The sequence below is a fragment of the Papaver somniferum genome, unplaced genomic scaffold (assembly GCF_003573695.1).
Source record: "Papaver somniferum cultivar HN1 unplaced genomic scaffold, ASM357369v1 unplaced-scaffold_19, whole genome shotgun sequence".
Lineage (NCBI taxonomy): Eukaryota > Viridiplantae > Streptophyta > Magnoliopsida > Ranunculales > Papaveraceae > Papaver > Papaver somniferum.
The window spans coordinates 248,762-261,119 of record NW_020628818.1 but is presented as its reverse complement, the minus strand read 5'-3'; the positions used below and the strand labels follow the sequence as shown (position 1 = coordinate 261,119).

At 36.4% G+C, this 12,358-nt stretch overlaps 1 long non-coding RNA gene across 2 annotated transcripts; it reads left to right on the top strand.

Moving 5' to 3' along the window:
- The first annotated feature begins 2,347 nt into the window (after window positions 1–2,347).
- LOC113338265 lies at window positions 2,348–5,196 on the top strand. 2 transcript variants are annotated; one of them, XR_003354698.1, is made up of 4 exons: window positions 2,348–2,449; window positions 3,753–3,822; window positions 4,034–4,103; window positions 4,905–5,196. It is a non-coding gene; the product is annotated as an uncharacterized LOC113338265 (long non-coding RNA). The 2 variants fall into 2 exon arrangements; XR_003354699.1 differs by lacking the exon at window positions 3,753–3,822.
- The last annotated feature ends 7,162 nt before the right edge of the window (window positions 5,197–12,358 follow it).

The window sequence follows — 12,358 nt, the reverse complement described above, 5'->3', positions numbered from 1 at the left end:
TTAGACAATCTTCTTTAGACAATTTGTTGCACCATTTCTGGATGTGACCCTTTTTTCCATAGTAGTATAACAGTGTTTTTGACTTTTAAAAATATCGGATTTATTAATTAGATGACAGGGTAACTTGTTTAGAGAGGGGCAAAATATTCTCTTCTTTTCCTCGTTACTAGAGGAATTATTTCATTGCATTTCAATTATTGAGAGATAACCTTATTTTCTAGAATTATTGATGGGAAAAATTTAAGGATATTCGTGCAGTCGCATAGTGGTTTTAGATTTCATATCATTTCTTTTATCTCTTCAATCTTATTGAGAGCATTAATAAGATCATCTATTGAACTTTCAATTTGAATTCTCAATTGGTTTTCTTGTGAAAGACTTACTCTAGTATTCTCTTGAAAATGTCATTACCTCGTTCTTTCAAGTGAAGTAATTTATCAAGAGGACAAATTCTTTTTAAGAGTACAGAGTATAGAGTTAATTAGGGATTCCTTTCCAATATAAAAATCATACATAATGTATCATGAGAGTTGATAAACTTATTATGCAATTGTCTAGTAAATCTTCTCAAGGTATATACAAGACAAAATGCCTTGAAGAGAGCGAAGAACTTCGCACAAGGGTTGTTTTAGCCTCAGAGTGTTATTGAATAAAAGACCGTACTAAGTACACTAACGTAGTTCTTTATTGGTAAATTAAAAACCATACTAAAAATACTACCAACTTTTTCGTTCGTGAACCTGTATCGACAATTCTTATATAATCAATACGTTCAGATCTTAATTATGCAAGAAACTAGTCGTGACAAGATGTGTATTCATAATGTGAATATAAGAATCCTTTGGATTATCTAACTGATTAAGATACAAATCCACAAGGTCAATCGAAAATGATCTCGTCAAACTTCAAGATCCAAGTTCAGCAAGATAAAACCTTGTTTGATCTTTATTTCAAGATATGAATTCAACAAGAACAAGTCTTGTAAGATTTTTATCTACGAGAAAATCTGTCTAGGTTGAATAACGTTCTTCTTGTGATATTTCAATTACATGATAAACGATATAATATGGAAAGGAAAAAACAAGACATCATAAAATTTGTTAACAAGGGATATTGCAATATAGAAAAAAATAAAATAAAATGAAACCTCGTTTTCGAACACATCTTATATTAAGCCGTTGTATACATCAACCTACTATCAAACTTCAGACTGGAATGTAGTTGAGACCAAATATACCCTTAAGATATTCAGCTGCAGTTGTGCCCACATATCTCTTGTATCTCGCAAGAACCTACAAACTTGATTCCACTAGATGACGTCCTTTATAAGCGAAGGAGTTGTTCCATGGTCTTTCATGAAGAATACTATTATCCCTTCTCCTATATGAGACATATTTGTTTTTCTTCAAATTTTAATCAAGGTAGTGGAATTTTTTATTTGAGGGAACTTTAGGAATAAAAAGACAATAAATCAATTCCCAACAATTAGAATTTATACTCTTCAAAACTAATAGATACACCTAATTGATTCTACCTGCATAGATCATAATGTTGTTGAACTTACAAGATCTGAAATGAAAAACTCCTTATAACTTCTTTAATGTTATTCCTCGAATTATAGTTCTCGAATGATCTTATATATCATAAGAGAATGACCTTAGAATAAACAAAAACTATGATGATCAAGATAAAATACCGGATTTATCAAGTAAAAGATAATTAAAATGGTGCTTCAAGAATCCTAGGTGAAGTATTTAAGTCGTAAGCTAATTACGTTTCCCGAAGAAAACTAACTTCATGGAGGACGACTCTTTGCATCTAGAAAGATGTACAGCTTGTCGAGATTGGAGATATTTGTGGCAGAGAGTCTTCTGTTTATAGTGATGATTAAGGCTAGGTTGCTTAAAGTTCAAACAAAAGTACTTGCATCTCTAAGTAAGTTCATGAGATAATTTCATGTGTTAGAGCATTGGTCAGTCGAACTCACAAGTGTTGATGCTAGAGCATAGCTCGGTTGAACTCACAAAGCGTTGGTATGTCAAGTTTGGTTGTCATATTTTAGTATCAAAACTCATCTAGAGTCGTTTGATTAAATACTAGAGCTAACTTCATGTAGGTTATACTAGAAAGTAGGGTTGGCAATGGATGACCGATATCCGGGATCCGTTTCCGATTATTCGAGATCCTATAAGATTTTACCGTTATATCGGATACCGGATATCCGAATCCGATAACTTGTCGGATATTTCCTCCTTAACCTATCAGAACCAGATTGGGCTCTATCCGATAGGGCAGGGCGTACTAGTAATTTTAGTGTCTAGGAGTCGAGAGAAGAGAAGACATTTACCTTTTCTTTTTTTATTCTCTTCTCACTATGTTCTCAGTCTCGCTCCCCCCTCTCGATGAATCATTCAGTTCTCACTTCTCAAATAATTAATTTTTCAATCAGGTATTGATTCGCTCCCCCTTTATGTTGTTAATGATTTCTCTTTTAATTTGTTCGATTTCTATGTTCAATTCTTATGAAATTAGGGTTTATGTGTTGCAATAAAAAATTAGGGCTTCTGTATGGATGAAAGATTTGCGATGGGTTTAAACTGAACTGGAATATGAGGTCGAAGAATAACTTAATATTGATAGTTAGGGGTTTGCTTTTTCTATATCCGTTCGATTTAAATCCCTCCCTCTTCTAGGGTTTTCACTTTTCAGTTTGACTTTTCTAATTGATTCTCTAGAACAGTTCTTTCTGATTTATGTTTGAATATAACCCATTGAAGTGATTGAATGATTTCTTGGTCATATAATTATTTGCTGGGTTCAATTTGATTTTTGTTTTCTAGGTTTGTGTAAATTGTTAGTAATATCTGGAAATTGAGATAATATCCATTAGAACTTCTAGAGAAGTTTAGGATACACAAGGGAGGGTCTGTGTAAGAGTCCTGTTCTTTTTTGCCTGTGCTAAGTACTGTGGGTGTAGATGGCTGCTCGTGTTAGCTTTGGGGGGTACTGTTGGTAGTCCGTCTTGTAGTATATAAGGATGGGATGAATACTACATCTTCTTTATGATCGTGTTCTTGTTTACATGTTCCCGATAAGCTTCCGTTGGATCCTTCTCGTTAGATGCTTGCTAATGTCTACTGTATAGGAGAAGATGATAGGATCCCATTGGTTGCCCTTTGTTGTCTAATCAAACTAATCAGTCCCACCCCTTTTCTACTGTTGTTTTGTAGTAAGTATTCTAGGGTGCATTTATGTAAGATTTTGAGCACTGTGCTGCTATTGTTAATTTGTGGACGTTAAAGATTTTAGGCCGACCATTTGCCCTACTGTAGGAAATCTTGTACATTAAGGGACCTATCTGTGCGAGCGTGCTATTGTTTTATTTATGACTTGAAAATGTGTACAGTTTTAGTTTGCACAACTAGGTACAAGATGATAATTTGAAGTAAAAGGGTTTTTCTTTGGCCTTTAGATGCTACATTTATGGTGATAGTCAGGATACAATACCCCATATTCTGTATGGTTCTGTCGCAGTGAGATAATTTGGAATTGTTTTGGAGGGGTATTTATAAACTTGCGAAATAGAACAATTATAGAAGCTTAGATGACTGGAGGTTGTGCAAAGAGGGAATTATGGTTTCTTAGAAGCAAAATTTGATTCGAAGCTCTTCACTCTTTAACCTAGTGTGAGTATGTTTAAGGCTAAAATTATATGATCTGCAAGTATTCAATTTCTTCGAATTGGGTATCAGGAAGGTGGTGAGCTCCTCCTGCCCTGCGGCTGCAGGTTGTGATGTTGCAGAAAGGGGTAATCCAGGAAATGTTGAGTATTCTTTCTTGTCTTACAGTACTTATTCATTTTCTATCTCAAGCATATTGAATTCCTGTGTATGAATACAGCCGGCTCAAGTGTTCTGAACCTTTCAGGATAAAATTTGATTCGAAGCTCTTCACTCTTTAACCTAGTGTGAGTATGTTTAAGGCTAAAATTATATGATCTGAAAGTATTCAATTTCTTCGAATTGGGTATCAGGAAGGTGGTGAGCTCCTCCTGCCCTGCGGCTGCAGGTTGCGATGTTGCAGAAAGGGGTAATCCAGGATATGTTGAGTATTCTTTCTTGTCTTACAGTACTTATTCATTTTCTATCTCAAGCATATTGAATTCCTGTGTATGCATACAGCTGGCTCAAGTGTTCTGAACCTTTCAGGATAATTTGAACGTTTCCTCATGTAATACAATTGAAACTTGCTTAGTCAGCTTAGTCAGCTTTGCATACAACTGAAAGGTTGAGCATATAACAACTAGTCTTACGCATTTTAGTTGAAAAACATAGGCATTTTTTTCTTTATGCGTTATGATGGTGGATATGCTTATGCCGAAATATCTGCTTGGAGGATTTCCTTAGAAGTGTTCTATAATTTCGAGTGCAATATTTCCTTAGAACTGTACTCTGCAGCTCCCTTTGTTTTCATTGTAGACATTATTTCCCTTAACTGAATAGAAAAATGCCGTGATAGTTTTTATGCCTACATGGTATATACGCCAGAGAAAGAATGTCTGCATGCCTGACAACTTCTGCAGGTTTTAAATCTTCACTACTCAGAAAATAGCCAAGTGTGTTTCTCCAAATGCTTGCTGCACTACAAACTTATTTCAACTGATTGCATACTAACCATCTTGGTGTTCTGATTGTGGCTGTTAGTTCTCTACCCTCATTGTCGCTCTCCTTTATCTCTTTGCACCTTGTTACCTCTGTGAATTTTTAGATTGCATATCTTTTTCTTGGTTAGCATGTGGGTATGTGTGTTGCACTGTTGCTTATAGTGGTGAAAGCTTTGAGAAACTGAAATGTTGGATGTCAGAATTTTCTTATCAAGTGATTCTTTGTGATTTGTGAATGTAGATACGGAAATCGTGGACTGAAGTGAAGTTAATGCAATGATACAACATACCAGGCAGCCAAGCAAGATCACACTAAGTTACACTACTCACTAGCGTGCTGACATTGTTAGCCTCTGTGACTGTTAGGCATTGGTTTTTTGGTTTTTTGGCTTTATTATAGCATGTTGTGTACTTTCTTTTGCATTCACTGGACTGAGAGTAAACTCTTTAACTCTAAACATTGTGCTTTTGTGGGTTTGTACTTTTCACGGAACATTTTGAACTTAAAAAGACAAAGACTCTATTTTTTTCGAGCTGTTAGTTCTTTTCCTAGTTATCGGATTTTAACGGCTAAAAATCTGATATCCGGTAGCTTAACCTTAACCTTATCGAATTGGATTTTTTGATATCCGTCGGATGTTATCGGATATCGTATATCCGATAATTCTTAACCTTAACCTTATCGGAACTGCCAATATCCGCCGGATATTTATCCGTTGCCATCCTTACTAGAAAGTCTAGGAATATTGAGACATACAAGTATTACTCCAAAGACCCGAAGAATGTGAAGAAGTAACGAACTACAACGACGACATCATCCTTCCACTTGAGGTTAGTAATATTTCCTTGAAATGTTTCATTCCTAACGTATCTTTCAAGTCGTGCTATATTGAAAACATAACTGTGAAGATGTATATACTGTACATATTGTATAATACCCTAGTGATGTGACATGATGATGTGTTTTCAAGTTGTTGTAAAAAGGTTCGTTGAGACTTGTGAAAGCGGATTTTTAGACTTTTTTTAAAATAAAAATAGCGAACTAAATTAAAAAGATGTTGTGAGAATAATGGAGAGACTGGGGCTAGGATTCCGCTATTTACCAATTCCAAAGTGATACTAATTATAATCATGCAATTTCACACGTTCAAATCGATTCTCAACTATTGCAAAAGTAGATTTTTAGAAACAACAAATGTTAATCCAAAGCATGAGACATCAAAACCCAAGGCTAAGCATGTTCCATCAAAAGAAAATACAATTGTTTAACCAAAAGCCATAAAATCTATTTTCAATCGAGGCAAATAATCATAAATAAAAATTGCACAAATTAAATAATTAAGAATTACCACTTTTTCATTGGAAAGATAGCATCCTCCGTCGCCCCAAGGATTGGGTTTAGCTCATCATGTTGGAAACACGCTCAAAATATGATTTCATTACTCAAAAATTGTTTACAAAGATAAAATGGAGAGAAAATGATGAAAATCGGGTGTTTAAAACTCTTCCCCTAACCACTCCCTAATCACTCCCTAATCACTCATCCCCCTTCTCTTACATCTCAGGAGCTATTTATAACCCAGCAATAACCACAAATGTCTCAAATTACTCCTCAAAATCTTCACAGTGAAGGAATATTATTCTCGGAATTAATTTCCTATTTTTTTCTTTTCTGCACGCATGAATGAGCTGTAAAATATCTCCAATTACTCCTCAAAATCTTCACAGTGAAGGAATATTATTCTCGGGAATAATTTCCTATTTTTTTCTTTTCTGCACGTATATTTCCCACAGTAACACCAACAGTAAGTGAAACGAAAATATATTTGTTCCCTGTTTTAGCTTATCACGCGTCTGTTTAGTGTTGACGTGTTCCAACATGCATATTTCTCGAAAATATATTGGTTCTAACTCGTGACATGATAATCTCTCAACGCAGCTCCGAATAATAAATGTCCTCCGGGTTGCCTTTAATACTTTTTCGAGCCAATTTTTTCCGAAAATGTTTATTTCCTAAAAATACATAAAAACACAATATTAGTACAAAAATCGAGTACCAGCAATACATGAAATTAAGGACAACGTATACACAAAAATGTGTCTATCAAATACCCCCAAACTTATTATTTGCTAGTCCTCAAGCAAAACTAATCTAGAAAATAAAATGACTACATTTAGCACGTGCAACAAGCCGTTAAACCGCTAGGTGGCCCTAGCGGCGGAGTGTTGTCTCCGGAGGGTTTAGCAGAGGTGTACCCATAAAACCATTACTCCAGACCCTAGCTATCTACGCAGAACCTTGGAAGGCACTAAAGAATCTCCTTGGTTGGCATACACACATTGACTATAGGAGGAAGTACCCTGATGCGAATTTCCAATTGCTGTACACGAGTTTGCACTCAACATACTATAATTCATATATAAGTGACAGAGCTCTACTCAGATAGTTTCTGGACATCATAACCGGAGTCAACCAATCACATGGAAAGATTAAGAAGATGGATAAAGAGATGGTTAAAAGTGAATGGTGTTTCCCATATCTGTCTGAAGGCTCTGCCAAAGTGAACCTATCCTAATGGACTGAGATACCGGTCTGACTAATATCAACACATCTGGCATATACAAGGGGACCAGTGGTCGATAAACCTAACTCTAGGTCAACACAAATGGAATATACAAGGGCATCAGTGGTCGACTTTATTGAATTTATTCCGGTTGGTCTAATGGTCTGGTCTTTTTTTTTTCTTTTTTTTTTTTCATTTTCTTTCATTTTTTTTTTCATTTTTTTATGTTGGTATCTCAATCACTCTATTCCACCCTAGCAAAGGTAACAACTTGAATCATGTGCCCCACCAAATCACTTAAAAAATAAAAACAGAAGGATTAGGATTCAACGAGATATGGCGAAACTACCATGTTTTTTTTTAATTCTAACACCTGAGATCTGTGCTTTTATGAATAGGCTCTTTAGATTTTTCCATCTAATCAGATTGGTTCCTCAACTCCTACAACCAAGATGTTCCCATCCACTTAGATTGGTTAGTGCCAACCTTAATAAACATAAATTTCTAGGCTCTGGAGTTTATTTGTTGCAGCTAAGAGTTAACAAAAAGTTTCTTCCCCACCCCCAAACTTAAATCTAACATTGTCCTCAATGTTCTAAAGATGAAATTAAAAGCATGAACAATAAGAAACTGTTACCACTTGATGGATGGAAAAAGAAATAAGGAAGGATATTACTGTAAGCATGAGTACCTCCCAGGAAATGCTAAATTTAAAGTCTTTAGCTAGACATCAAATACCTCAACAAATATTGTCACCTTCCAAAGTCATATATCAATAGTCGAAACAATTGTGGGTCCATAATACCAAATAGAGCTGACACCAGTATAAGACAACTGCACTGATTCAGAAAAATGAAAAGAAGGAGCACGTCCTCATCTAAGGTTTCTGTCAAGACAACTGGGTTTATCCGCGATGCGTAATTGAAATTCATATGTGTGTCTCGATAAATAGATTCATCCGAAAATTGGGTCTCTAATACCTGGGTTACCTCCTGGACAGTATCAGGAGGATCGGGTTGCGGATTCTGAAAAGACTCAAGTAATATCTCAGATGTACAAGGCTCGAGTCCCAAGTTAGGGACTCTAATTAGGGATACGATACAATCACAAGAACCATCACTACCCCCGAACTTAGGGTTCACAGACAAACCTCTAACTATTTCTTGAATTTCCGGATCTTCAGAGTCCTTAAAATACTCAAGAGATTCTTCTAGTTCTCTACCCCCAAACTTAGGGTCATCATTATTCTCAGAAAAACCTAAAACTATTGCCTGAATTTCTGGGTTCATAGAATCTTTAAAATACTCAAGAGCTTCTTCTAAAGATTGATCACATATCTGATCTAAGAGAATGGTTTCCTCAAAATCATCTAAAGAATCTACCAGTAAAGTGTCAAGCCAATTATCCTGAACCAAATCCTGAACTAAAGTGCTAATCATATTCACTTCTTCTAAATCATCGTTCTCAAAAGGTTGTCTAGTAACATTAAAGACATTTAGTTCAGTGGTCATATTACCAAAGGATATGTTCATAAGCCCAGTCCTACAGTTGATGACAGCGTTAACTGTGGCTAAAAATGGGAGACCTAAAATCACTGGGATTTGACGACTTGGGTCCTGAACAGGCTAGGTGTCTAGAACAACGAAATCCACAGGATAAATAAACTTATCAACCTCAATCATAACATCCTCTATGACACCACGAGGGACTTTGACAGACCTATTAGCTAATTGTAGTGTCATTTTAGTCGGTTTCAACTTACCAAGACCTAGCTGGGTGTATACATGATACGGGAGTAAGTTAACGTTAGATCCTAAGTCAAGTAAAGCTTTATCGACCATGTGATTACCAATCGCACAACATATGGTGGGGCATCCAGGATCCTTTTACTTAGGGGGTGTTTGGTTCAGAAGAATGGAACTTACCTGACCAACTAAAAAAGCTTTCTTATGGACATTAAGCTTACGCTTTCGTGTACAAAGATCTTTAAGGAACTTTGCATAAGCAGGCATCTGCCTAATTGCTTCTAATAGCGGAATGTTGATGTTCACCTGCTTAAATGTTTCCATTATCTCGTTGAAAGTCGACTCCTTCTTTGTTGGGGCTAACAAATGTGGATATGGGGCTCTAGGCACAAAGGTAGACCTATCAGGAATTTCTTAGGAATCCTTAGAGACTGCTTTAGTTTCCTCGTCTACGGGCTCCTCTTGGGAAGTATAAGGTGGAACTACAATATGTCCACTAGGCATGGCTACCTTATTGTCTATCGTTTTACCACTCCTAAGGGTTGTTATCGAGTTCACATGGTTTGATGATTTCTCACCAGCTAAAGATATTTGATGGACTCCCCTAGGGTTGGGTTGTGGTTGACTAGGAAACTTTCCTTTTTCTCTCAATGTCTCATTTATCAGACTAACCTGGGTTTTCAACTCGGAAATAGCCTGAGAGTTAGCCTGACATGTTCTCTTATTTTCTTCTAAACCTTGAGCAACAGATTGCTGAAACTGCACAGTGTTACGAGTTAACAAAGCAAGAGACTCTTCTAAACTCATAATCTTCTTATTCGAAGGGTTCTGAAACTGTGCCGGAGCTGAAGGATTCTTAGTATAGACAAAACCTGAGGGAACCTGAGCATTACTAGACTGACCTTGATTATGGCCCTTGGACCAAGAAATGTTTGGATGGTTTCTCCAGCCAGGGTTATAGGTTTCTGAATATGGGTCAAACTTCTGTTGGTTATCAAACCTAGTGTTGGTATAAAGAGCATTGGCTTGCTCTTCAACAGCATGGCCTTCCCAAAAAGGCTCATTTCTTCCACTACTACCACTATAATGACCTAATTCTAAGGCTTCTAACCTTTTGGCTATAACTGCTATTTTGGCATCTGACTCATAAGATCCTTCTACCCTATTAACATTTCCTCTACTTAGAATTTTTTTTTTCTGGGGTTCCTTACTATTTTCCCATTGTTGGGTCTTATCGGCGATTTCATTCAAAAATGTCATCGCTTCATCGACAGTTTTATTCTCAAACCCACCTGTGCATAAGGACTCAACCATGGTTGTTGTTGAATAATCTAAACCCTCGTAGAGGATCTGAACTAACCTAACCTTCTCCAAACCATGATGAGGACATTGAGATATCAAGTCATTGAACCATTATAAGTACCTATATAAAGATTCTCCATCTTTTTGGGCAAAAGTACATATTTGTGTCCTAATAGACGATGTTTTATGCCTTGGGAAAAACTTATGTATAAAGGCAGAAGTAAGTTGTTCATAGATTTCAATTGACTCAGAGTCCAAACTATACAACCAAGATTTGGCTTTATCTTTTAAGGAAAAGGGGAATAACCTAAGTTTCAACGCATCATCACTTAGGTTTTTAATTTTCAAAGTACTACAAACTTCCTCAAATTCCCTAACATGAAAATAGGGGTTCTCATTCTCCTTCCCTAAAATCATTGGGAGCATCTGTAAAGTCCCAGGTTTCAGTTCATAATTTGCCTCGGTTTCAGCTAACTTGATACAAGACGGATGAGAGGTCCTAGTTGGGCTTAGCAAAGCTTTCAAAGTTGCCATTTCTGGCACTACCAAAGGACTAGGAGTACTAGGGGTACTTTCCTCACAAAGAGACAGATTCTCAAAACTGAAGTTTCCAAAAACGAGGCTCTCAAAAGAACAGTCTTCGAGCTCCCCGTCTTCACAAGAAGAACTACTAGGTTTTTCACTAATCAAACGACCTAGAGTGTTTCTTTTCCAACCCCGTTTAAAAACTTCGGGCATACACTAGAAATACAAAATCAAAAAGAAATCCCTAAAAAGAAAGGGATGTTCTATGCAAACACAAACAAGGCTGACTCCACCAAAGCAAACCTACTGATTTCTAGCAAAAAAAAAGCATGATGGCTCCACTTAGATTGTTTCTAGACCAGCTTCTAATCCTTCGAAAGGGAATTCGTTACAATTTAAGCAAACCCCTCTGGAATCAATCCGAGTTAAAGTAAGTTGAATAGAGGCGAGGGAAGCTCGGTGGAGCTTTGATAAGGCCTCATCGGTATTACAAGGTGGCGCAGTCACGCATTCAACTTACAATAACCGTCAAGAACTTCAAAGTATGCTTAAAAGAGTAACCAATATCTTTCGAATGACTTTCCTGTTAAGCTCGTTACCCTATCGGTCTCATTCTAGTCAAAATTTTAGGCTTAGGTTCGCGTTTGGTTTCGTTTTCCTAAGGCGGGCAAGAAGAGAACGGTGATGAAATACGAACCCTTATCTTGTATGGCCAGTCCTTGCCCTTTACTAGGAAATTAAAGCAGCCGTTTTCAAGTCCTCAACATATATGCATATGAAGGAAGACAGTAATTCGCTGACAGGGGATTCGCGAGTGTTTCGACAAACTTACCTCCCGTACCAGACGGGAGATGAACCTTTGTAGTCGACACGGGCCACGACTCCTATGTCATGTACGAACCCGAGGGGCCGAGATGATATCGTAATCACCGTCCTTCTCTGCAAACAGTTTATATTTAAACTAGCCTTCCGTAGGGTTTAAAAAAAAATGTCCCAAAATTTAAAGTCCAAAGTCCAAAAATATAAAGTGCAGAAGAAAAAGAAAGTCTAAAAAAAATAAAAATCTACAAAAATAAAAATGTCTCTCTTTTTTTTTCTCTCTTTTTTTATAAAAAAAAAATCTTCTTCTTTCGCTCCTTTCGCTTTGCCTTTTACTCCAGTCTTTAAGTATTCACCAAAAGCTTTGGCAAAATTTTCTAACGCTCCAAATTCCAAAATCTGAAAGAAAAAGACAAAAACCAAAAAACGTAAAGAAGAACAAATAAAAATAAAAACCTAAAAAAAAAATCTAAAAACTCTAGCATAAAGACAAGTCCGCGTCGGCGGCGCCAAAAATTTGATGTGTTTTCAAGTTGTTGTAGTAAAAAGGTTCGTTGAGACTTGTGATGAAAGCGGATTTTTAGATTTTTTTAAAATAAAAATAGCGAACTAAATTTAAAAGATGTTGTGAGAATTATGGATAGACCGGGGCTAGGATTCCGCTATTTACCAATTCCAAAGTGATACTAATTATAATCATGCAATTTCACACGTTCAAATTGATTCTCAACTATTGCAAA